The 25084-nt window shown below is 32.5% G+C and overlaps 1 non-coding gene across 1 annotated transcript; it reads left to right on the top strand.

The window, feature by feature from the left end:
* The first annotated feature begins 24750 nt into the window (after positions 1–24750).
* On the top strand, positions 24751–24823 carry Trnar-ucg. The gene has a single exon. It is a non-coding gene; the product is annotated as a tRNA-Arg (tRNA).
* Positions 24824–25084: the final 261 nt, after the last annotated feature.

Raw genomic sequence — 25084 nt, 5'->3', positions numbered from 1 at the left:
CAAATTCCGAATTTAATTTTGGTAAAATATGCCGAACAGCAATTTTGGAGGCCAGACGTCGAAGTGTTGATCCAACAGCAATTGGTCTCACCCCTCCGTCCTTTTTGGTGAGGGCGATGAGGTTCGCGCCGAAAAAAATGGGAACAATTTCTGGATTGACATTACCGGAATACATAAAATTGATTAATTTAGTGATCGAATTTACAAGTTGCTCACCTGCATCACCCACAGAATGCGATGTTAAATCTTTCAAATGTTGGGGTGAGATTCCATCCAAACCTGCAGCCGAACCTGGTTTAAAAGATAAAATGGCATCCGTAACATCTTTCTTTTGAATTTGAAGGCATTCTTGCCCTGCTGTTGGTGGGTCGAGAAAAAATGGGTTTACTGGAGCTGGAGGGTGTTTTGTCCGTAAGGCCTGAAGTGTGTCAGGGGTATCTGGTGATAGCACGTTATTGGAGAACAAAAGGCGAGCGGCACCTTTGAGATCTCCGTCACAGATTTTTTTTTCGATGATTTTGTTGCGATTACGATCATGCTTGATTGGAGGTGCGGGAGAAGGCGAGGAGCTTATAGCACAGTTATTCTTGATCTTTTGTGTCAACGATAAATTCGGTTCATCAGTTTTTATAGTTATAAGTTTATATATATATACGATCGAATTGAGTAATCTCCGCCTTTTTTGAAGTCGTGGTCGTCGAAGTTATGTTTGTATTATAAAGTGTACTATTGATCTTTAAGTAACAACAAGTAAACAAACTTGATCCCTGAATTTCTTTAGAAAATTTCCAAACGAAATTTAAACATTTTGACAAGTCCATCGTTTAATCTCATTAACAAAGATCGATTCAAACTACGTCGACGTCTAAAACAATCTATTTAAGTACTAATTAATCTTATAAAATTAAAGTTTGAATTTCATCGCCCCAAGCTGAAACGATCAAGTTTCACTTTTATTAATTAATTCGTTTACGAGCCGTGAGACGTGAAGAGACAGAGTGATTCTATTTATATATAATTACATTAGCCTTAAATCGTGACAACGCAACGCAACTCAGAAGTTTAAGTTTTATAACAAAGGTAATAAATGTTATATACCAGATTTGTCTTTATACAATCGGTCGAAACTTGTTAAGTGTAGCTTATACCGGATAGATTAGGTTATTTTATTATAGTTCATTTTAAAAAAGTCACGTGTTCTTTGCAAAATACCAAATTTTTTTCTTTTATATATAAACAGGTCGGCAAACAAGCGTACCACTTACCTGGTAAACAATTACCGTATCCTACAGACGCCTGCAACACCAGAAGCATCGCAAACGATTTGCCGATCCTACCTCTAATACCCCCAGGAGCTCTGGTCACTTTACTCAGCACACAATACAACACTGTTGAAAGCAACATTATTTAGCTGTGATTCAGCGGGATATTTTCTGCTGTGCTCTACCTCAGTCTGTCACGTGTGTTAATTGTATAGCAAATGATTTTATTAATTTTTTCACTACCTAAACAAAGATTCCATATAATAGTCCATAATTATATACTTAAATGAGTCATATAGGTACAAAAGGCATGAGCAATTTGGAGCTTATGGATACTAAATAAAAAAACCAATATTTTATTTTGAAAATAAATGCGAAGAAAAAACAACAAGTTTTAAGTGTTAAGAAATATCGGTAAAATAGGAAATAGTGAGATTATATTATTAGTATGAGAGATACCAATAAAAGTGTCGGTTGTAATAACAAATCTAATATAACAGACAACGCACAGTAAACAGTTACTGGCGATAACGGCAGTTGTAAATGATAGCACCCACTCTCCCGTTTTTTATTCCTATGCGAAGTACAGATATCATGTGTTACAAAATGACTGTTATTTTTTATTTAGTTACTAGCTGACCCCGCAACTGTGCTGTGTGGCTACGGCACTAAAGAATTTAGCCACCCCCTCTCTTCCCGTGGGTGTCGTAAAAGGCGACTAAGGGATAACAAGGTTTCACAACCACCTTGGAACTTAAGAAGCCGACCGATGGCGGGATAACCATCCAACTGCTGGCTTTGAAACACACAGGCCGAAGACGGGCAGCAGCGTCTTCGGTGCGACAAAGCCAGTACTGCGGTCACCAACCCGCCTGCCCAGCGTGGTGACTATGGGCAAAACACATGAGTTCACGTTATTTTTGGCGTAAACTTGTGGAGGCCTATATCCAGCAGTGGACTGTATAGGCTGTAATGATGATGACCCCGCAAACGTTGTATTGTCGTATATTTTATTAACCTTATTAATCCCCCTCCCCCTTATAACTTAGGGGAATGAACAATAGACACACAATTAAATAAAAGACACAAAATTTCATGAGAATTGGTCAAGCCGTTTCGTAGTTTAACTACAAACCCCGCAACACGAGAATTTTATATATTAGATTTGTTTGCATTATATGATGTCCTTATATTGTAAATAAAATGTTGTAATAATGAATAGATGGATTTCAGTTACTTTCATATATAATAAATTAGAAGTAAAAACATTTTCAAAAAACAAGCTTTTATTTGAATGCGCTAAAACGAAGAAAATAAAGTTTTAATTAAAACTTTTACTATCAACTTGTAAAGTCATTACATAATTTATATGATAGAAAAGCTTGTCGCGAGATTTGAGTACCACTCGTATTTTCTTGGTTTGAAAATTTTAATAGTTAAAATCAATCATATCAAGTTATTAAATTTACTTGTTATCTGGGCAAGTAAATCAAATCACACAATAGTATTGATCTTCTAGGCATAAATGTCTCGTCTAATCTGAACTTCGAACAATGCATAGAATCCAAGGCAAAAACTGCGGGTAATAAACTTGGTACCCGCAATAATCAATATTCTAATTATCGCCCTATAACCTTATTACCTATAATAAATAAAATAGTTGAAAAATATATTGCTAGACAAATTTATAATTTTTTTGAAAGTAATAACATATTAACTCATACACAATTTAGATTTCGGCCTAATAAAAGCACTTCGATTCTTCTCACAGAATTTACTGACTCAATAAACTCTCACCTGGATAGTAAAAAACACGTGTTGCTTTTATTCATAGACTATAGTAAAGCTTTTGATACCTTAAAACATGTTCAGTTAGCGGAGAGATTAGACGCCACTGGTATACGTGGACCTTTGTTGGAATGGTGTAAAGACTATCTTTCCAACAGAAGTTATAGCGTTAACGTTGGCGATACCATAAGTGACGCTGTTAATGTTAATATTTGCACTGCTCAAGGATCGGTAATTGACCCTCTTCATTATTTGACATACGTAAACGACGCAAAAAATGTTTTAAAATATTGCCAAATATACCAATACGCCGATGACACGTGTTTAATTAGTGGGGACAGAAATATAGAAATAGCTTTGCAAAACTTACAAACTGATTTCACAGCACTGAGCATGTGGTCTCATGATGCTGGGTTAGTTTTAAATGCTAATAAAACTAAGCTCATACACATAAGGTCAGCCTACAACACTCGAGGCCTTAAAAATATTAAATTAATAGCGCACAATCACTCTTGTCTTCATAGAAGCCAGGGAAAACAATGTGCTGGCAGATGTGAGAGAATTGAGCAAGTCCGAAACGCTATGTATTTAGGGGTGGTTGTGGATGATAGACTCAATTGGGCTCCTCATATACAGATGGTAAGTGATAGGTTTTTTTTTATTATTTAAATTTTAACATCCATAGGCTCTTGAATGCCCATGCCTTTTTTATGTACATTTTAATTTTCAAGCGTTGAGGCGTATTATTTTCAACATTGCATGCTTCAAATTACGAACTAAAGCTTATTTTCTCTAATTCGATGGTGAGTCCAAAACTGACCGTGAGAGATATATATACCTATATATAATAATAATAATAATAATAATAAATTTATTTGTGAAAACACACTGCATCAGGTTAAAATTATATAAAAAGAAAACACATAGTACATAATTTACAACAAGGACTAAATACAAAGAGTAAAACGTAAAACAAAACAAAAAAAGAGATACAATATAAGCTTATCGATTTAAAGTATTTAACTAAATACATTTTTTATATAAGTTTGCAGCATGCCTCACAAAAAGGTGTGACCTCAGTTTACGTTAAGACTATTAGTCCTAACACTGGTTTTCAGGACCACCCTAAACATATATATTTATGTAGGTTAATAAGTAGTATGTAGGTTAATAAGTAAGTAGGTATGTGATAGGTTACGAGCCTTATTATCCAAAATACGTGTACTTAAAAATAAAGTGTCGCTAAAGACCTTACGAAATCTCTATATTTCATTGGGAGATTCCATTATATCATATGGTATTACAAGTTATGGGCGAACCTATACAAAGCCTTAGCAAAATTTACGACTTACAAATTAGATTGCTTAAACAAATAGTACCTAAAAAGGTTAAAATTAAGTTCAAGGAAAACTATCGCGCCTTATTTGGCTACTGTGAAATAATGCCGATATTTGAGAAGGTTGAGTGTGCGCTATTGATCTATCACTTCCTTAACTCTCAGCGGTTTCTTATGCCTTTAGATGGTAAAATTGTCACAAGGAGGACCCATCAGAAAGATATGATCACGAACGCTAAAACTTCGAATTGTTACGGTAGGCGAACGTGTAGCTATCTAATACCTAGAATTTATAATAAATTGTCAGTGCATTTTAGAAACAAGCTAAGCGTAACAAACGTAAAATACAAATTAAAACAATACTATACACAAAATATTAGGAATGAATTTGAATCATTATAATAATTATTACTTCTAGTTTGCCTTATTGTAAAATTGTAAAATTTAATGTATCTTTATCTCTTTATATATAAATATATACGATAAACAAAAAATAACATATTAAAAAAAATCTATGACAAAAAAATCTTAAACAGTTATTTTATTTTTATTTACTATGACTAGCCCGTTGGCGCAGTTTGTAGTGACCCTGCTTTCTGCTCCGAGGGTTGTGGGTTCGATTCTCACCCCGAGTCTGGGTGTAATATAAATATTAATTTATATATTTATATATGTATTATTTATAAGTATGTTTATCGAAAAAAAAAAAATATATGTAGCTATATACCAGTCGGCTGTTACCTATAACACAAGCATTTAGTTGCTTACTTTAGGAACAGACGACCGTGTGTGTATTGTATAGAAAAAAAAAAAAAAAAATTAAATTATATCGAATCAGAAAACAGACTGTATATGTTTTTAAACCTGTCAGTGGACGTGTTGTCCGCACGGTATTCAACATGTACCCGCATTTTGCGCACAAACATTATACTTGCATCTCTCAAATGTTTTGTTACCCTACCCCCATACTGAGAACAACTTTGACTTATAGATTGTAGCACACTCAAATATTTTAATATATTTCTTTTCTTATTGTAAGTGTTAAAATATAGAACTTCGAATGTAAATATGCCAAGAAAAACCCAATAAAGGTTTAATGGCATTGTTACTGTTGAAATAAAAATATGTATGTATATATAGTACCAGCTTGTCTCCTTGGATCCTGTGGATCGACGCGCCAGAAGACTCATCGGTGACGAATCGCTAGTTAACTCTAAGCCTCAAAGTCTAGAATATCAGCGTAAGGTTGCCTGTCTATCGGTATTTTACAGGATATATTTCGAAGAGTTTGCTCAAGAACTATACAATTTGGTTCAGTCATCACCTTTCTACCGTCGAACCGCCAGGCAAGGTGGTTGAAATCCCACGATCCCGTACTAAGCGCTTTGCTTCCTCATTCCTAATACGCACCGCAAAAATTTGGAATGCCCTTCCGATTTCAGTTTTTTCAAATAGTTAAAACTTGGGTATCTTTAAATCAAGAGTGAATAGGCATCTTCTAGGCAAGCACGCAACATCTTAGGCTGCATCTTCACTTACCTTGTACCAGGTGAGGTCGCAGTCAAGCGCTAGTCTATATATTGAAAAAAGTAACCGAAATGTCGGGCATCTAAAAAACTTATTAAACTGCGATAAAATTTAAAAAAGTTGTGAATAATGAGTGAAATTCGCGTTAACATCAGAAAAAAAATGTTAATACTGGATAAGTTATTGACTTTTTAAACTGAAATTAATTACTTAATGTTACACAAAAAACAAATAAATTAATATTTTCTCCACACAAAATTACTTATAAAACAACATAATAATAAATAAGAAACAAACTGACACTTAAGATAACTTTTGCTAATTGTTTCGTCTTTGATTTGATTGTTCAATTTGTTCTTTGATGAAAATATAAAGTTTAACCAACGGGTTCATTGTTTACAAAATAATTTAGAACGAGATTGGTTATAATATCATTAATCCCTTTCAAAGTTCGTGTTTGGATTACACCCTAAATTTAGAATTTAATAAGATAAATGACAATCATAATTTTATATTTGGAATAGTAATTGAAATACCAGAAAAATTGTTAATTGCACTTTTCGAGTAGGCTTCAAAAACACTTTTTAAACGTTAATTTTTATACAACTAGGTCGGCAAACAAGCGTACGGCTCACCTGATGGTAAGCGATTACCGTAGCTTATAGACGGCTGCAACACCAGAAGCATTGCAAGTGCGTTGCCGAGTCTATCCCCCGCCCCCCGAGGAGCTCTGTTCACCTTCAATAGGAACACAACATTGCTTGAAAGCAGTATTATTTAGCTGTGATCTTTAAACATCAGAATGTGGATTCTGCAGAGGGGATAGGAAGAAACTTCGCAATTACTCATAAAAAATATTGTGTATAATATAATTATTGTTAAGTTAGTCGTGTATGACACACAGCACCACTAAATAAACCCAATTTTATCATTAAAATAGTCTTACGAATATGCTTTACGATTCAGCCTGTATAATCTCACTGCTGGGCATAGGCCTCTCTCTCCATGTCAGGGAAGGATTGGAGCTTAATTTACCACGCTGCTATTATGATTTCCAGTCGCTATCGGGTATTTATGATAACAACCGGGACTGACGGCTTTAAATGCACTTCAAGGTACGGTGGGGAGACCTAAACCGGACAGACATCTAAACTGGTAAGAAATATTTGTACAAATATAATTAATATCAATTCTGAGCGGGAATCGAATCCACAAACCGTCGTTGTTTCAGACAACTACACGCACCACAGCACAGCGGTAATATGTTTAATATAAAATTTAAAAGAAAAAAGTAGATTATTTCATACCAATATAAAAAAAAATATGTCAAAACTGCTAAAGCCTGCTCCGAAAATATTCTAGTCAGCCTTTAAGAATAAAAAGATTTAGCAGGCTTTTCGCCAGTTATCCTTAGCTGCAGATGAGACCCAGAAAAAACAAAGAATGATTTATAGAATCCATCAGTATATATTATGTTTAAAAAACTAGTCATGTACGAGTCGTATTTGAATAAATAAAGTTCTGTATTATTAAAAATAATTATGATATACTTAATACTTCTTCGGGTTGTGTCTAATATACTTGCGTGTCTTTTATATTTAAATATCATGAAATTTTAGGTTCAGTCAGTTCTATGAAGAATGAACAGATGGTCCGTGTGCGTAATTCGTGTTTCACTTCAGCATATCGCAGTCCACTGCTGGACATATGCCTCCTCAAGTTCGCGCCACACATCCCGGTCTTCCGCAATCCTCATCTAGCCTACACCGGCAATCTTACGTAGATCGTCGGTCCAACGGGCCGGAGGACGTCCCACACTGCGTTTGCCAAGACGCGGTCTCCACTCTAGGACCCGTCTACTCCAACGGCCATCGGTCCTGCGACACAGATGACCAGCCCACTGCCACTTCAACTTGCTAATTCGCGGATAGTCTCATTTCTAATCCTGTCTTTGAGAGAGACCCCAAGCATAGCCCGTTCCATTGCACGTTGAGCGACTTTAAACTTGTGGACCAGTCCCTTCGTCAGTGTCCACGTCTCGGCTCCGTATGTTAACACAGGCAGGACGCATTGCTCGAAAACTTTAGTCTTCAAGCATTGCGGAATCTTCGAAGTGAAGACTCGACGGAGTCTGCCAAATAATAATAATTAATTAAATAATTCTGTAATTCGTGTATGGAACCCTAAAACCATCGCATAAATATACAAAAAAAAAAACATACTTAAGCCGTTTGAAAATTTTAACTTCCTCGTCTGAATTATAAATCAAACATATTAATATATTTTAACATTAGTAAAATTTACATTAATATTATTGTACTACGAATTTTCTCCATCGAGAAATACGTTTCAATACAATCTCAATTTATAAAAATGTCATTAATGCTTTGACTTTGATATTTATCGAAAGTAATTCGAATACCTTTGCGGCAACAGGCACGAAATTGCCTTTACGAAGTGAGAATCATCTTTGTGACCGTTGCTCACACCGTTAGTATTTATTAGAATAAATTAAAATTAAATTGAATTAAAATTGATTTGATTTAAAAATAATATCAAAGTGGTTTTGTTAAACTTCAAAAAAGGAAAATGTTTCTCAATTCCACCGTATATATATTGTGTATGTAGTTATCCAACTTTGTTGTTTATGAGCCGATTTCGATGATTATTTTTTGTTGGAAAGGAGATATAGGTCGGCAAGCAGGTGTACACCTCACCTTATGGTAAGCGATTACCGGAGCCTATAGACGCTTGCAACACCAGAAGCATCGCAAGCGTGTTGCCGACCCTATCCCCAATTACCCTCAAGATGTCACCTTACTCACCAACAGGAACACAACACTGCTTGATTATACAATGGTGTGAGAAAAGGAATGCGAAGATAAAGGGCTGATAGAGAAAAGGTAATCTGAATAATTTAAAAGGTCACAGCTGTCCTTAACGAGGTAACCGGTGACGAACAATTGAATTTCGCTCAAATTAATTTTATCGTTCCATTCTGATTGGGTTAACTTTAAACCGAAGTCATTAAATTGTGAGTGAATCACTTTTGAAATTAAATTCATTACTTTTTACATGACTTCTCTGATACTATAATTTTAATGTGGCTAATATAGTTGAAGAAGTAAAGCAACCTTTCGTAAATCAATTTCATTTGAATAATTGACACATGAATTTTGATTTTTATTTGTTTTTCCAAAGTATGTTTTTTGAGAATCAACGTTTAATATTTTTTGTACATGAATTCTTTATAATATAAATAGCATACTGTATAATTGGAAATTATCAAATTGGAAAGATACCAGATGTAAGTATGTATTATATATTTATTTTATAATAAAGATGTAAGGAAATTAAATACAATTTTTTAAATAGATGTATTAGGATTGAGAAACGGGGATTAAAATATACAATACTGAGTTATTTTCAGCTACATATTTCATGTATGTATTGGGTAACTTGTCAACCCTTTTACAAAGTCCCTATTAAATAGTAAGCCCTCGCTTACACATATAAGGGTCTTATGTGACTAACTACTTTTATTAAAATTATTTGCTTATACATATTTGACTGTCTTCTAAAACTGAACTTGATAATATTATGAACTTTTTGAATCATTATGAAACCTATCAATGATCTCCTTTTGATTTTAGCGTTTGAAAACACGATTACTAATTTTTATTGAAACATATATTAATTATTTAAATAAAAAAATAGAAACAACAAAAAAGAAAAAAAAATGTTAGAGATTAAACATTTTGTTTAATCCACTTTATAGAGTGCGTACTGAATTTCTGGGTAAAAAGTATAAAAAATAAATAAGTAAGTAAAAAAATGTCTAATGTAAAAAGTAAATGAATAACATCTGTCTTAGTCTCAAATCAATATAAGTTTTATTCAAATTTATAAAGTAGTTTCGCGTAATGTCATAGCCTAGACAAAGTCAACAAATAGGTAGGTAGTAGTCGAAAAATTAAAACAATTAGGTTTTTATTTCAATATCGATTTGATTGATTAACAGACTACCCTCAAAAACATTTTTTTACTAAGCTATCATTTTTTTTAAATTAAATGAATAACGGTAGTTTATTAAACATTATACATATTTACAATTCACAATGTAAGAACAAGATAATTTTGGTACAAATCATGTTAACGTGGAATTGTTCCAAGAATGCTGGCAACATTTCCCCGTTGAATCGCTATGCCGATTCTCTGGGCAAAAAGTGCACCAGCCCTCTTGTCACCAGTGAAGGCAATAAGGCGAGGAGTTATCTCATTTAAAAATTTTTTAGCAATGCTACTCCAGGGCCCAAGTGTTTCGACTGCAAACGGCACAAAGATGTAATTTGGAATTAGTGACGAATATTTGTGCCGTTTAGTCGATCAGCTTTTTCCGCTGCGGCTCCCGCTTTTAAGGCTGTTTCCCTGACATGAGACGGAGCAAGTGAGTCAACGCAGGTTGCGTCCCACAAAAGCGCCCGTCCCCTTTCCCAGGGAACCAACATCAATCCATCAGGTCTCTTACCATCATCGCGACTAATTCCAGTAGGCTCGATAAGAGCAGGAACGTCGATGGTGGCAAAAGCTTTTGGAGCTTTATGGTATCATTTTATTAAAATATCTTTAATATACTGAATTTGACCTGTTACTGTTTTATTATTTATAAATACTAGTTATATATAGAATAGTTTAAATAAACAAAGAAACAAACTTTTTCGCTTTATCATAATTATTAGTATAGACAAAATAACTTTACAATTCCATTATTATTATTACTATTATTATTATACATAAAATAACATCAGTGATGTGTGTGTTTTATTGAAATATATTCAAAAAGGACCCGAGTTCAATAAACTCGTTATTCTCGCGTAGCGTTTCGAGATATATTTCACTTGCAATGCAATATCGGACTGTAATATTTTGCGTCGCATGATTACTGGACGATATTAACGGTTTACGTAATATTACTGTGCAAATTTAATATCATTTTCATTGGATATTCGTATTTGGTGGACATTTTGAAAATCATTTTATTGTGGATATAGAATTCGATATAAATAATCTGAAAATGTGTAACGGTGAGTTTTTTTAGTAAGTTGATTTATAAATTTTACGGATTCAAGTATTAATAGGCTTTATATAATTAAGTACACCCAACTAATGAACGTTTAAGAGTGAAGCGTTTGTTATCCTTCCATTATCCTGAATGATTCAATAATAAATATCGTGAATGTTTAAACTAAAATCGTAATAGAATTAGAGATATTTTTACCATTTAGATGACTCCAAAATTTTGTTTCTAATGAAAATTAGGATAAGGACTTTCTCATAAAATGCGTTTTTATTTGTAAAAGGTTACGAAAAATTCATAATGATAATTTCATTACTTTTACGAACGAGACTTCTTTTAAGTACGTTATTAAACATGAAAAAAACTTTATTACGTGACGCTATAAACATCTAATATATGAAGATTTATTTTAAAATATTGTTCGTAACAATGAATATTAAATTAACATCATAATAACTAATGATATTAGATATTAAAAAAGGAATTAAAAAACAATTAATTCGAATTAATGTTTTTTTGTTCCTTTTTTTTTTGTTACCCCTTTACACAGGATGTACCGACTTTACTTTTTTTATCAAGCGTAAAATGTGACAAGTACAGTTCGATGATATTGATATAATGGGTATTAATTGACTATTTGTTCGACCTCCTGCGATGTGTACTCTTGTCGATGTAAATTGAACTGGTCGGAAATATACAGTATTGTGATAGATCTTTACTATTTTTACCTCTGTTTTTAAAAGACTAATCGCTCTATTATAGCAAATTGTTGTCACAAAGAATCATGTACACTGGACTGGGACGAAAAAAAAATTTTTTAATAATAATAATAAATATTTACACAATACACACACGGTCGTCTGTTCCTATAGTAAGCAACTTAATGCTTGTGTTATAGGTAACAGCCGACTGGTATATAGCTACATATTTTTTTTTTCGATAAACATACTTATAAATAATACATATATAAATATATAAATAAATATTTATATTACACCCAGACTCGGGGTGGGAATCGAACCCACAATCCTCGGAGCAGAAAGCAGGGTCACTACAAACTGCGCCAACGGGCTAGTCAATTTCAACAGTCAATAGTGATACCTTGAAAATATCATTCGTGATATTTTCATGAACGATTATTGTGAAAGCTTGAGTCCTTAATAATAATATTAAATTATTGTTACGACTTTAGATTTTTTAAAAGTGATCGCATTTTTGTACTCAAAGGTCTCTTTCCCCATGTAGGTGAAGGATCAGAGCTTAATCTACCACGCTGCTCCAATGTGGGTGAACGGATATATTCCTTACTTTGACTAACGATCGCTATCAGGTGTACATCATAACAACCGGGATCGACGGCTTAACGTGCTGTCCGAGGCACGGTGGGGAGACCCGTAAGGACTGTACAAACACCCAGATCACGACAAACATCTGTATGGTCAATACAAATGTTTATAATGTGCGGGGATCGAACCCGCAACCGCCAGTGCAACAGCCACAACCCAAGTGCTGCGACCGTTGCACCAACTTTTTTTTTCATTTGTTACCTCCGACATTTTTACTGGGCGACTGACTTTAATTATTATTTAATAAATTATTTAATTATCTGGGGGCACGGTAGTGCCCCCGCCAAGACGAGCCAAAAAAATAAATAATTATTTTACCAGTGCTGTGACCGTTGCGCCAACACGTCAATACAATACGTCAAATTCTTGTACAATACTCGTATCTTAAGGGATAAAAGTTTACACGATATCCATCCATTATCCAAAAGTATTTTTATACTCCATCTACTAGACTATCTTCGAACATGTACTGAATATTTTATACAGAATGAATATTTTCTTGACGTTATCCGATACTCTTGCCGACGCTTTGACAAACGATATAAGGGTATAAATTATTTTTCGACATTTACATGTACAAAAACGACTTTGTGAAAGTTTTTCCTTTAGCTAAAGCATATATATAAGTATTGGTTACCGTTTTAATAATGTACGTATAGTAACTGCAAAGTTTTCCCACTATTGTACTGTCAAAAACGGACCATCTCCGGACTTATACACTTTCAGCACTTGTCATTGGCAAAATCATCGGCGAAAAGCTGATAGAGCCATTGTCTTTAAAGAAGAAGAAGAAGAAGAACTACAAAGTTCTTTTGAACGATATAATAGCACAGTATTTGTTAAACTTTATTTATTTATTTATTTATTCTTAATGTACACCGAAATACAGACACATATAAAGAAAGACAATAGAAGATGTACAAAGGCGATCTTATCGCCAAATAGCGATCTCTTCCAGATAACCTTTGGGTACAGGACACGATACAGTAGCAGCGGTTAAGGTGTGCACAAATTAAGGAGTAAAGATCAATTATAAATAGATAAAAACTACGATATGATAAACTTACATAATTATTAAAAAAAAGAAAAGAAAAAAACATATAAATAAGTAAATATTTTAGTATATAATGTATGAAACACATATATAGACACATACATACATACATATAACATACACATACATAATTACATTGAGGCATACATATATTTACATAATAATATGCATAAAAAATAATTAGATACATAAAATATACATTAACAATAATTATTTACAAATAATAATATATAAATATCATATAAATAAATGTTATTAACGATATGATTTAATGAGATAAAGATAATTCTAACTGCAAAATTCTTTTGGACAAGGCTATATGTATATCATTTTTAATAGTATAAATTTGAAGGGATGGTGCAGTTCGTGGCAATTAACTATCGAGCCCGGAGTAAAAGAATCGAAAGCCACTCACGATAATTCCTTGAGTTGTACATACACGTATTTGATAATGTCGTTTGAGGTTACGTTGTTTCAGGACGCCATGATGTATATTTTATTGAAATAAGGCACATCAAGAGGTGTGGAAAACACAGAAGCTTAATGCTGTTTCTGAGTTCTATTTCTTGGTGACTAAAGTAGCCAGAACTCCTGGAAATGTTATGTTGATAGTGCTGGTAACCTCGATACTGCGGTTGTACCCATTTTATTATTTCTAAATGCCATGAAATTTATATATTCTATATTTTCTAAATATAGCTAATCAATGACAATACATGTATCAGCATGTATCCATGTAAGTTGGTACTACTTATTATTGGTGACGCTTGATTTCCAACCTAGTATTACAAAGAAATGTGTGTTTACTCCTTCAGATCGACTGTCTAAACAGGTACAAAAAAGGCTTACTAGTCTAAAAAAAGATTGATATTATATCAAATGATGGTAAATAAACGAATCATAAAAATGTTATTATAAAACGCCGTCGTCTATCGGAACCCTATTGCGATACGATAGATGGCGTTACGAGAAACGTAACGAGGTCATTCGTTCAGTTGATTTTACTCCTCATATTTTTTTCATACCGGGGGCCTTATATGATATGAATAATTATAACATACACACACGGTTGTCCGTTCCTATGGTAAGCAACTTAATGCTTGTGTTACACGTAACAGCTGACTGTTATAACGATATTTTTTTATAAACATACTTAGAAATAATACATATATAAATATATAAATACAAATATTATATTACATCCAGACTCAGGCGGGAATCGAACCCGCAACCCGCAGAACAGAAACCAGGGCCAATACAAATTGCGCCAACGGGCTAGTCAAATTAAATTGAATCTTGAGGAGTGAACTCCAAAAATAAAACAAAGTATTCCTCGATGATTTTATATTAACATACCAACAACATAAGATACAAAAACCAAACACTATTAATAAACCATAAGAATATTATTATATAAGTTGAAGTAACATGTATAAGCACCCAGTTGATTAGTTAAACTAGTAGAGCAGAACGTCTGATCTCAGGATGAATCACAACTTATGAGTTATAGGTTATATTTGTAATAAAAGGCTTCAAAAACAAATATTTATGTATTTTTTTAAATATTTACACTCAGTTTAGTTAAGTTTACCAAGTTTATTGTAGTTATTTTGTAATCGCGAATATTATTTTTCAAAAACTAGAACTACTAAGAATTACATCAGACGCCAAAATATCGGGACTTTAAAAATATTAATCGTGGTAAGTCCCGAAAAAATCCAAAATATAAAGCTAGTAACTTAACATTTTGTTGATATTTTTATTGCGTGACGAATGTATGGGAGTGATTTTATCATTTAATTACCATAATAAGTAAATTATAAACTTAATTTTTTTAAAGTTCCATATTTTGTAACGATTTGGTTTCAATTCACTCAATACTTGAAAGATGATTATCGGAAAAGTAATTCAAATGTCACTAAGCATGTAGGTAGTCAAAGATTTAGATAAAGAGACATAGATACATACAATTCAAAAACCTATATAATTGGCAATAATGTGTAATTTCGGAGCCTTCACAGGGAAATAAAACTAGTATACATATGTACCAAAATTTAATTCATAACTTAAGCAACGGTATCCTCTTCATCTGTTTCTCAATTTGTCTGACGCTCCTGCCCTTAATCAAGGGTAATTTTGAGATAGTGTAAACAGCGCCGAATAAATTAACACAGGCAAATATGTACATCAATGTATAGATTCCTATATGTATTTCTAAATACTCAAAACTTACTACATGTATCAGTCTAATGATTTGGGAATATGTGTATATGATTCCTAGAACCGTTGACCGGATCTGTAAGGAAATAAATATAAATTTAATAAATAAATCGAAGATAGAATAATTGTCTTAAATTTTATAATTTAGGAAAATATGCTGATTTATTTTCTGGCATTAATCTTCTTTTGTTCTATTCATACCTGCAGTTGTATGGCTTCCCATTTAAATGGTATGTTTTTGATTAAGTACGAGTATAACGAAATGCTCATTGAACGATTAATTCATTTTTTTTTCTAAAATAAACTCTACCTTTAAGTGGTAATAATAATTTTTCTTTGCAACAGAAACCAACTTTACGTGCATTCAGACATTAAATATGGGAAGACACGTAACGCTCCTCTAAATTTTAAAAGTGCTTTTGTGTGGTACAACCGGAATTATTGCACATTCAGCATTTTTACGACAGGGGTATAAATAAATAACCTATTTAATGGGATCACTTGTTTTGTATATAGCTATCAAGTAAGTCACGTATGCTAAAAAAATTATCATGATAATTTAATATAATATTAGCTACTAAGTACTGGCAACATGGTCCTTCGAGCCAGATATGAATCCTCTAGTACTTTTATTTCTTAAGAAAAGAAACCTATGCCCAGCATTTCGGATTTTGTATTTTCAGTGAGTAATGAAAGACAGACTATGGTTATTAGCTCGACCTATAAACAATGATAAACATAAAATACTCACTGATGATTTTTATTATTCCAAGCAAAAAAAAAAAAAAAAAATGACGAATCCTAAAAAAAAATCACCAACAATAAGAAGTTTGTAAATTGACATTGCATTCGTTATATGTGACATTGGCGAAATCAGTCGCGCAATTTTGGAACTATTGAAAGCCATTAATCAAAATGAATGAATGAAATAAATGACGCTGCATTCGTTTGTAAAACTGTAAATGTAGAATTTCTTTTATGTTTTTTTATTATTTTTGTTATTTTTTGAATATTTGACGAAATTCGAAATTAATACAAACAACTATTGATAAACATTCACTGCAAAAATCATTCATCTGGTTTCTCGTAACAAGATTCACTTTATAAAAAGTTTTGTTAGGATGATAGGAGTGATAGGATCACTCTCATCACCTAGCGGTACAAAATATACTTTAGGGTCTAACAAAAATACAAGAAAAAAAAAATCGGTTGAACTTTTTTGGAAGAGCGCAACCGCAAACTTCCATATTAGATAAGGTTTAACGACAGCGTGCATTTATTCAACTTGAATAATTTCCTGTAAACTGAGTAAATGGCATTATAGCTGATTCAACGCTAGAGTACAGAATGCTTACATTATCATTGCAGATTAGAACCGAGATTACCATGTAGATAGAATACCTAGATCTTAATCGAAAGGCAATGTCGCACTACGGGACGAAGGCTTCCATTTTAGTAAAAGAAAAGATTTTATCAGTGTGACTGGCCTAGAGCAGACTGATGAAATAAAAAACCAATTTTGTACTGGTTCTGTTAAATTTCATAGCTTTTTTTGTTTTTTTTTTTCATGGCTCCAGTAACGAAAATGTGAGAACAGATGGTTCAGTAGAAATAATTCGATTTATACCTATAGGTACTAGTCAATCTGCATAGAATTAATATTGTGAATTAGCTCCACTAAGAAAAAAAGAGGTCTCCTCTTTAATACGGAACTTTTACAATGCGGTAGATTAAAAAAAGTATTTATACTCCGCGTTTCATTGTTTTACTGACGACAAGTGGGTCGTTTCATGTTTCATCTACAAAATCGGAATTGCTATACAACAGGGAAATTCTGCAAGCATTTTTGCTAACATGGACTTAATTTGTATAAAAGTAACCTTATAAATAGTTCAAATTGTTAGAACATTGTGATATTTTGTAGTATCGGCGGTCGAATTGAGTAGCCAACTCCTTTTTTGAAGTTAGTTAAAATAAGGTTAGTACTTAAATATAATGCAATAGCTATTTAAAGTCATTCATTATACAGATTGAGATAAGATCACCAGTCTTCAAATCTGCTAATACTATGCGCGTTTTGTCATAAAAACGTATTCATTCTAATCTAAATGCATCATCAGGTATTTTACGTCTTATGAGCAAGATACACTTTATGACATATTCGATATAAAAAGTAATCTGAGTAACAAAGTCTATGAAAATTAAATGAATTTTACCAAACTCAAATGATACGCAAAAATCAGATAGTCTTGATTTATATACGCTATAAATTATATTAACGTACCTCAAGGTTCAACATTTCCACCATAATAATGGTTGGCAATCCCCATGCGATACCATATCCAAAGACCAGAACAGCCAAAGCTGCCACTGGTAACCATCTTGATGACGTCACTGTCAGGTCAGTTTGAGTGAATACAGCTAATGTACCCATTGACAACACCATTATCGAATATGCGAATGTAAGGAGATACTGAAATAAAAAGAAAATAATTGAAAAGTAACGAATTTTGGAATAATTGATCAAAAAATTATCAAAGATCAATTTCGTAGCTGAAGTATGAATGCACTACAACTTTTTTTATTTGACTAAAAATAGTAAATGTGCAACAGAGGAGCTACAAAATTTTTCTGGCTAAAAATATTAATGAGACTAGGAAAGAGAAGGTTAACTACTTTATTTTTCTCCCAAAAAAGTCACCACAAAAGTAGCTACGGTTTTTCATTCATCATGACTGTTAAGTGGTGAAAATCATCATTAAGTCAAACCAACTGTATATGAGACATAGTAATATATTTAGGATTAAGCATTGTAACAACAACAATAATAGCAAAATAGTATTATTAATCTTTTAAATGCCTTATTACTAAGACCAAATTAGCAATACCGAAGAAATTAAGCGTTTCCGAGACGATCAAATTGCAATTAACTATCCAATGTGACTGATAATTGTAATTGATCGTCTTCGAGTTCAATTGAAGCAATCGATTGCATTTATGCCTGGAAGGCCATTGATGCAACTTTTATTGATGTTCATTGACAGGTGCAAATGAGTGATCCAGTTGTTTTTATAAAAACATGTCGATAAATTACTATTTCTTAAACTATTGAAACAGGTTGTTCATTTGCAATTTATTTTTAATTTAATTTATTAATGGTGGACGCGTGATAAAATTTAGATCATGCACTTCTAACGCTATTAGTGCCTCAGTCCAACTGGTACGTTTATTACCAGAGGCAAGTTTTAAAGATTGCTATATTTTAGGTATGTGAAACTTTGCGATATGCTAATGGGTATAACTCAGTCATATAGAACTTGTTAAAGAAACATCATTACACTTAAGACTTCAATTAGGGTTCATTTAAAAGCATTTGCAACTTACAAAGAAATAAATAACGTACCATACTCACTTACTTTTCTCTCCACGAATCTGATAGAAATAATGCAAGTAACTGCTCCAGTAAAAAGACAGATAGGCACTAAAACGTTGTCAGGGTCATTGAAAGTTTTCATCTGGACAAGAGTTTTCTCCTGATCGAGAAATATGATACAACCACAGAGAATTGTTATCGTGAATAACATTAGGCCAATCTTCGTTTCGTCCCGCCATATTTTATTTTTCCCTAAAAATGTACAAGTATTAAGAAAAACCAACCACATTGCAGACCTTTCAATGGAAAATGAAATGTGTATGGAATGAAAATATGGTCTGTATCGTCGTTGATACTGCAATACCGCGAAACCAAAATTTGCAGGAGAGGAAACATAAAATTTTCTACGTCCTGAGTCGACTGAACTTATAACATGACTAATGATGATGATGATAATCGTTAAACCCTTGAGAACTTTATTCATTAATTTGTGGATAAAAAAAAAGTAATTTCGCGGCATTGCATCTTAAAAAACTTATTTAAATTAACCATTTCTGCAACTTTCATGGAATTTTTACAAGAATGAAATAAACGATTATATATCAAATTTCATTATTTGTTTTTATTTATGAGGACGTTTTTTATACTTAACATTCTGACAACATAATGTAGCTGACAGAAATATTTCGAGCAATTAGTTTACTACATATTAATTACAGTTTATTTATAATTAATGTAGATACAAAATTGAGAAACTTGAAAAGCTTTTTAAACCAAAAATGTAAGTCAAGCATAATAATGTGGTGCAGGAAATTTTCTTTCGAAATTTTTTGCATCCTTATATGCATCTTCTTCAGGTTGAAATAAAAAAAAATGTTTTTGAAGTTATACTTCTTTTGGCACGTTAGGGAAAAATGATGAGAGTAAATTTTTACGAAGCATGCACACACCGTCACAAAAAACGGACACCCTGAAGTTAGCTAGTCAGCAAAGAAGAAGTGCAGCAACGTGAAATTAGCTAGCCAATGAAGTATAACTTCATACGTGAGTACATAAGTACACACACTTTTTTTTGTACTATTCAAACTACTAAATGCTTTGTACGTAGAAGGACCATTTTACCATAAATCATGAAATATCATCTGACTGAAAAGCGTAATACAACAACTAAGCATAACGTGTATTAGGTTGTTACAATTTTACAATTTTAATAGTAACAGTTTATTTTAACATAATTGTGTTTGCTTGCAAACGAAAAAAAAAAACCGACTTCAATTAGATCGACGAGTAATACAACGTAGATCGACGAAAAAATCATCAGACAGATCTCGATAAAATTAATATGTGACTACATGATAAACACACCCAGAAAAAGTTATTGCGGATTTTCGAGAGTTTGCCTCGATTTCTCTAGGATCACATAATCAGATCCTGGTTTCCTTATCATGGTACTAAACTAGGGATATCTCCTTTCCAACAAAAAAAGAATTATCAAAATCAGTTCATCCAGGAGAAAATTATGCGGTATAATACAACATAGGTCGACGAAAAAAGCGTCAAGTAAAAACGCATTATTGGATATAGCTCGAAAAGTATTTGTTAGATCTCAAATAAATTTAAATGGGACTAAATGACACACACCACCTTTCGATTAAAAGAAAAAAAAAATCATTCGAATTGAGAACCTCCCCTTTTTTTGGAAGTCGGTTAAAAAAGAAACACATAAATGTGTAGCAGAGAATGAGATAGAACACATTACTACTCAAAACGACGACGTGTTTTGCATGGAATTTACGATCCTTTTTCACGAGAGCGGGATATCATCATCCATAAAACAAAACGCAACGGCCTACCTTCCTAAGACTTTTCAGAAGTTTCACTACTGCAGTTTGCGCACACAACACATTCTTTTAAAGTATTTCTTTTAAATATATGTTAGGCGTAAAGATTAGATTCGTAATGAAACGAATAAAAATCGAACACAATTGCCGTTCATTCAGATTGGAATTAAATTTGAATTAATCAAAGTTCTCTAACCACAGAATTGTTCCATTATCTTTCAAATGATTAATTTAAATGTGAAGTAGGCACTAATTGGTTTACAGTTACAAATTGTTGTAAATAGCAATAGTAATTGTTTCCATTTAATTTTTAATAGCAGACATTACATTACTTTATTTTATTTATTGTAATGTTTAATAAAGCCGAGGATATAATAGGAAAATAATCTCTAACGAGATATTAAAAATTTTTGAGTAATTTAATTGACTTTTTTGACTAAGTTATGGTTGCTTATAATACTGTGTACATTACCCAAGTTTGTTATATAAGTAATGTAAAAATGTAAATTTTTATTTTATTGCATGATACTTTTGCTAGCTTAAATTTCTTTTTTTAATATTGAGTTTTTTTTTTGTAAATGATATATCATGTGAAATACAAATTAAAACCTTTGACAGGGAATCAGTTTAATAAAACCAAAGCACCAGGGGATTGGGGGGTCGACAACACGCTTGCAATGTTACTTGTGTTGTAGACGTCTATAAGAGTATAAGCTACGGCACTCGCTTACCATCAGGTGAGCCGTACGCTTGTTTGCCGACCTAGTTGTATAAAAAATAAAGCTTAAAAAGTGTTTTTGAAGCCTACTCGAAAAGTGCAATTAACAATTTTTCTGGTATTTCAATTACTATTCCAAATATAAAATTATGATTGTCATTTATCTTATTAAATTCTAAATTAGGGTTTAATCCAAACACGAACTTTGAAAGGGATTAATGACTTGCTTACCATCAGGTGAGCCGTACGCTTGTTTGTCGACCTAGTTGTATAAAAAAGTAAAAATACAATATTTACAGATATCCAGTAAGCTCCAATGTCCATTCGTCTGAACGCGTTCACTTTCCTCCTTCAGTAATGTTATTTCGTGTATAATATACGAGTCGTTGATGGGCAAACATTTCAAGTTGGCCATATTTCTTACTGCTTCCTGTAAAATAAATAATATTTAACATAATTAGCATAATTAATTGTTTTAAAATGTTTAACTGGGGTAGAGCATAGTAAGAAATTACCTGCTCAAAATATGGAGCAGCCCGTTTGGGGTAGTACATCGGCCTGGTAAGACTACAGCTAAATAATACTGTTTTCAAGCAATTTTGTGTTTCTGTTGGTGAGTAAGGAGACCAGAGCTCCTGGGGGGAATTGGGAATAGAGTCGGCATCGCGCTTGCGATGCTTTTGGTGTTGCAGACGTCTATAAGCTACGCTAATAGGTATCAGGTGAGTCGTACGCTTGTTTGCCGAAGGGTTATATTTAAAAAAAAATCTAAAAAAGGAAAGGGATCTCAATATGACTGCAATTTTACTTGATTCCAGAAGGAGGGTAATGTTTTTAGAGTGTATGTATAAAAGTTTCGAATTGACGTATAAAATAATTGAATGCAATATAATACACGGCGCACTCACTACATTTCGGGCTAAATTGTAAAGCTCGTTTTTCCCTTTTTAGTGCTTATGTATTATGTATTAATTTTTGTGTGTGTGTATTAACCTCATATCTTGTTACTAGATATACTGATTTCAATGATTTTTTTTATTTAAAACCTGGTGATTGTCAAGTTGTCCCATTTAAATTTTATTCATTGATCTGATATACTCGTATACCTACATATATAATAATATCCGTAATAAGGCGTATTTAATTGACTACTTTATCGATTACATATGTCGTATTAATTTGTTGATGTAATTGAAGTCGAATTTTTTTTCGTTACAAAAAACTATTTTAAAATACAAAATCAATGAAAACAAAAGCTTTTAATTCATTCATTACGAGTAATGTGACGTCGCCGAGCGTAGGTGTTATCGATTAATGATATCAGAAACTTTTTCTCTGTGTTTGTTTATTTATTACTAATTGAGGTTACGTTTCTAAACATATATATTAATACGGTAAGGTTATAAGACGTTTGCCTCCATTTTTAGAAAAAAATTCACAATTACTCCACATAAATTATATATCATTTTTAATATCATATCAAAAATACCGACTGTTCCGGCGGGGATCGAACACGCACCTCCGACTCACCGCGTCTCGAAGAGTCGTTTTCCTCATGTGTTACACAAATACACAAACAAATTATATATAATTTTATATACAATTGCTTGCTCTACCACTATCCACAACAAAAAAAAATTATTATTGCTTTTGTTTTTGTGAGATAATTATTAAAATTATGTATATGATGGTCGGCATTTTTTTTTTCAATTTCAGGCTATTCTTTCCGCAAATCAAGGCGGGTGAAACCACGGGGCCCATCAGTATCATTATTATAAACTTGCGGACTGCGGTTGGCCTAGCTTCATTCGCGGTTATTGTATTCCTGATTTTTTATCGATTTTAAAATATTTTCCCAAATTAACTTTCAAAATACCTTCAATTTACAAAATTTGATCTGCAATCGTTTTGTTACAAAAATCTCGATTTTCAAGTTTTTCTCTTATACATACATAACTGTTAACTGGATTTGCCGATGATTATTTTGTTATAAATATAAATAAATATAAACGGCTCACACTCGACGGCACCCGTTGGGATAAACTCCTGTGTCGGAGTTCCGATCGATTCAGAAGATAGTGCTCGTCGCGTGGTCCCAATTGAAATGTAAGCGAGAATTGACAAGTGGGTCTTGAGTTATGTGTAATAGTATGTATTGTACTATACATATCAATGTAAATTGAAGTAAGTTTTTCATTTTTTTTTGTACATTAATACAGTTTGGAGTTAAAAACAGAAAAGGGCTATTATGTACAATATAGGTAGATTTTTTATCGGAGGTTAAATTTTTGTTATTTCTGATTTTACCTTAATTCCGGTGCTGCGGTAAGTGTACTCATGCTCCGTACTGCGACTATCACGCGTTATTTTTGAACAAATTTACGTAAAAACGATCTTTATTGCAAGATCAAAATACGATACGAACTGACTACTTATATTGTACATAATAACCAAGAAAAGTTTATGTATGTACATAAATAATAAGTTAATTACATGTGTTTATCTTTTTAAAATCGATGTAAACTCATGGCCTAGCTGATTTTAAAAAATTCTTTAGGGCTATAGAAAATCATGGTACAAATGATTGAGGCGGTACAGTAAACATTGAAACAAGTGAAACTACGCGAATGGTGTAGGGACCTACTTCTTTTTTCTTCAGGTTAAAATGGCTTTCAATAGTGCCAAATATACATATTATTATGATTTCGCTAATGTCACGTAGAATGGAGATTACAAGTAGTGACCTAAATAACGCCCAAAACAACGATGACCAATAACATTTTAAGTAATACACGAACAAGGTATGAAAGAGCGCGAGACTTTTCCCTTTTAAATTACTTAATTTCAGTTTTTATTTTAAGTTATGATTAAAAAACGTATTTTTTGACATTGTATTCACGTTAAGCAAACATTTTTTTTGGGAATTCTTAGCAAGCTTTAAAAGACTAAAAATCATTCTTCTCTTAAAAGAAACAACTATTATTTCTCGACATAATCTTATTCATATTTAAAGAGTTTTCAGAATTAGTTTTTGGACGTAAATACAAAAAATGAATCACATAGTCAAAGATAAGAATACCATTAAAAACAGACATTTTATATCAGGAAATAATGGTATATATTTGTTTTGTTAGTATAAATTGTTCAAATATAACTATGATAAGGGCTGTCTATCAACTCTACCCATATTTCTAGAGCCTCTGCAAGCGACCGTGTGGCCTAATGGATAAGGCGTCGGACTTCGGATCCGAAGATTGCAGGTTCGAGTCCTGTCACGGTCGAAGTGCTTTTTTATTGTATAATTTATATAAATAAAAAGTAATCATCGAAATGAACGCTCGGACAACTGCAACTTAGAGCAATTGTTCCAAATTGGATGATAATATTTTTTTTGGGTTCATTATTATCAGGGCGGTGTTTAGATAAAAATAATAATATGGGGGTGAGAATTTTGCAAGGTCACCTTGTTAATTATTTAACTTTTTTATGGTTTAAAATAAAAATATACTAATTACAAATTGTAAGTATATCAAAGGAGGTTT

The sequence above is a fragment of the Melitaea cinxia genome, chromosome 24 (genome assembly GCF_905220565.1).
Source record: "Melitaea cinxia chromosome 24, ilMelCinx1.1, whole genome shotgun sequence".
NCBI classification, from domain to species: domain Eukaryota; kingdom Metazoa; phylum Arthropoda; class Insecta; order Lepidoptera; family Nymphalidae; genus Melitaea; species Melitaea cinxia.
This window is presented reverse-complemented; position numbering and strand designations above follow the sequence as displayed.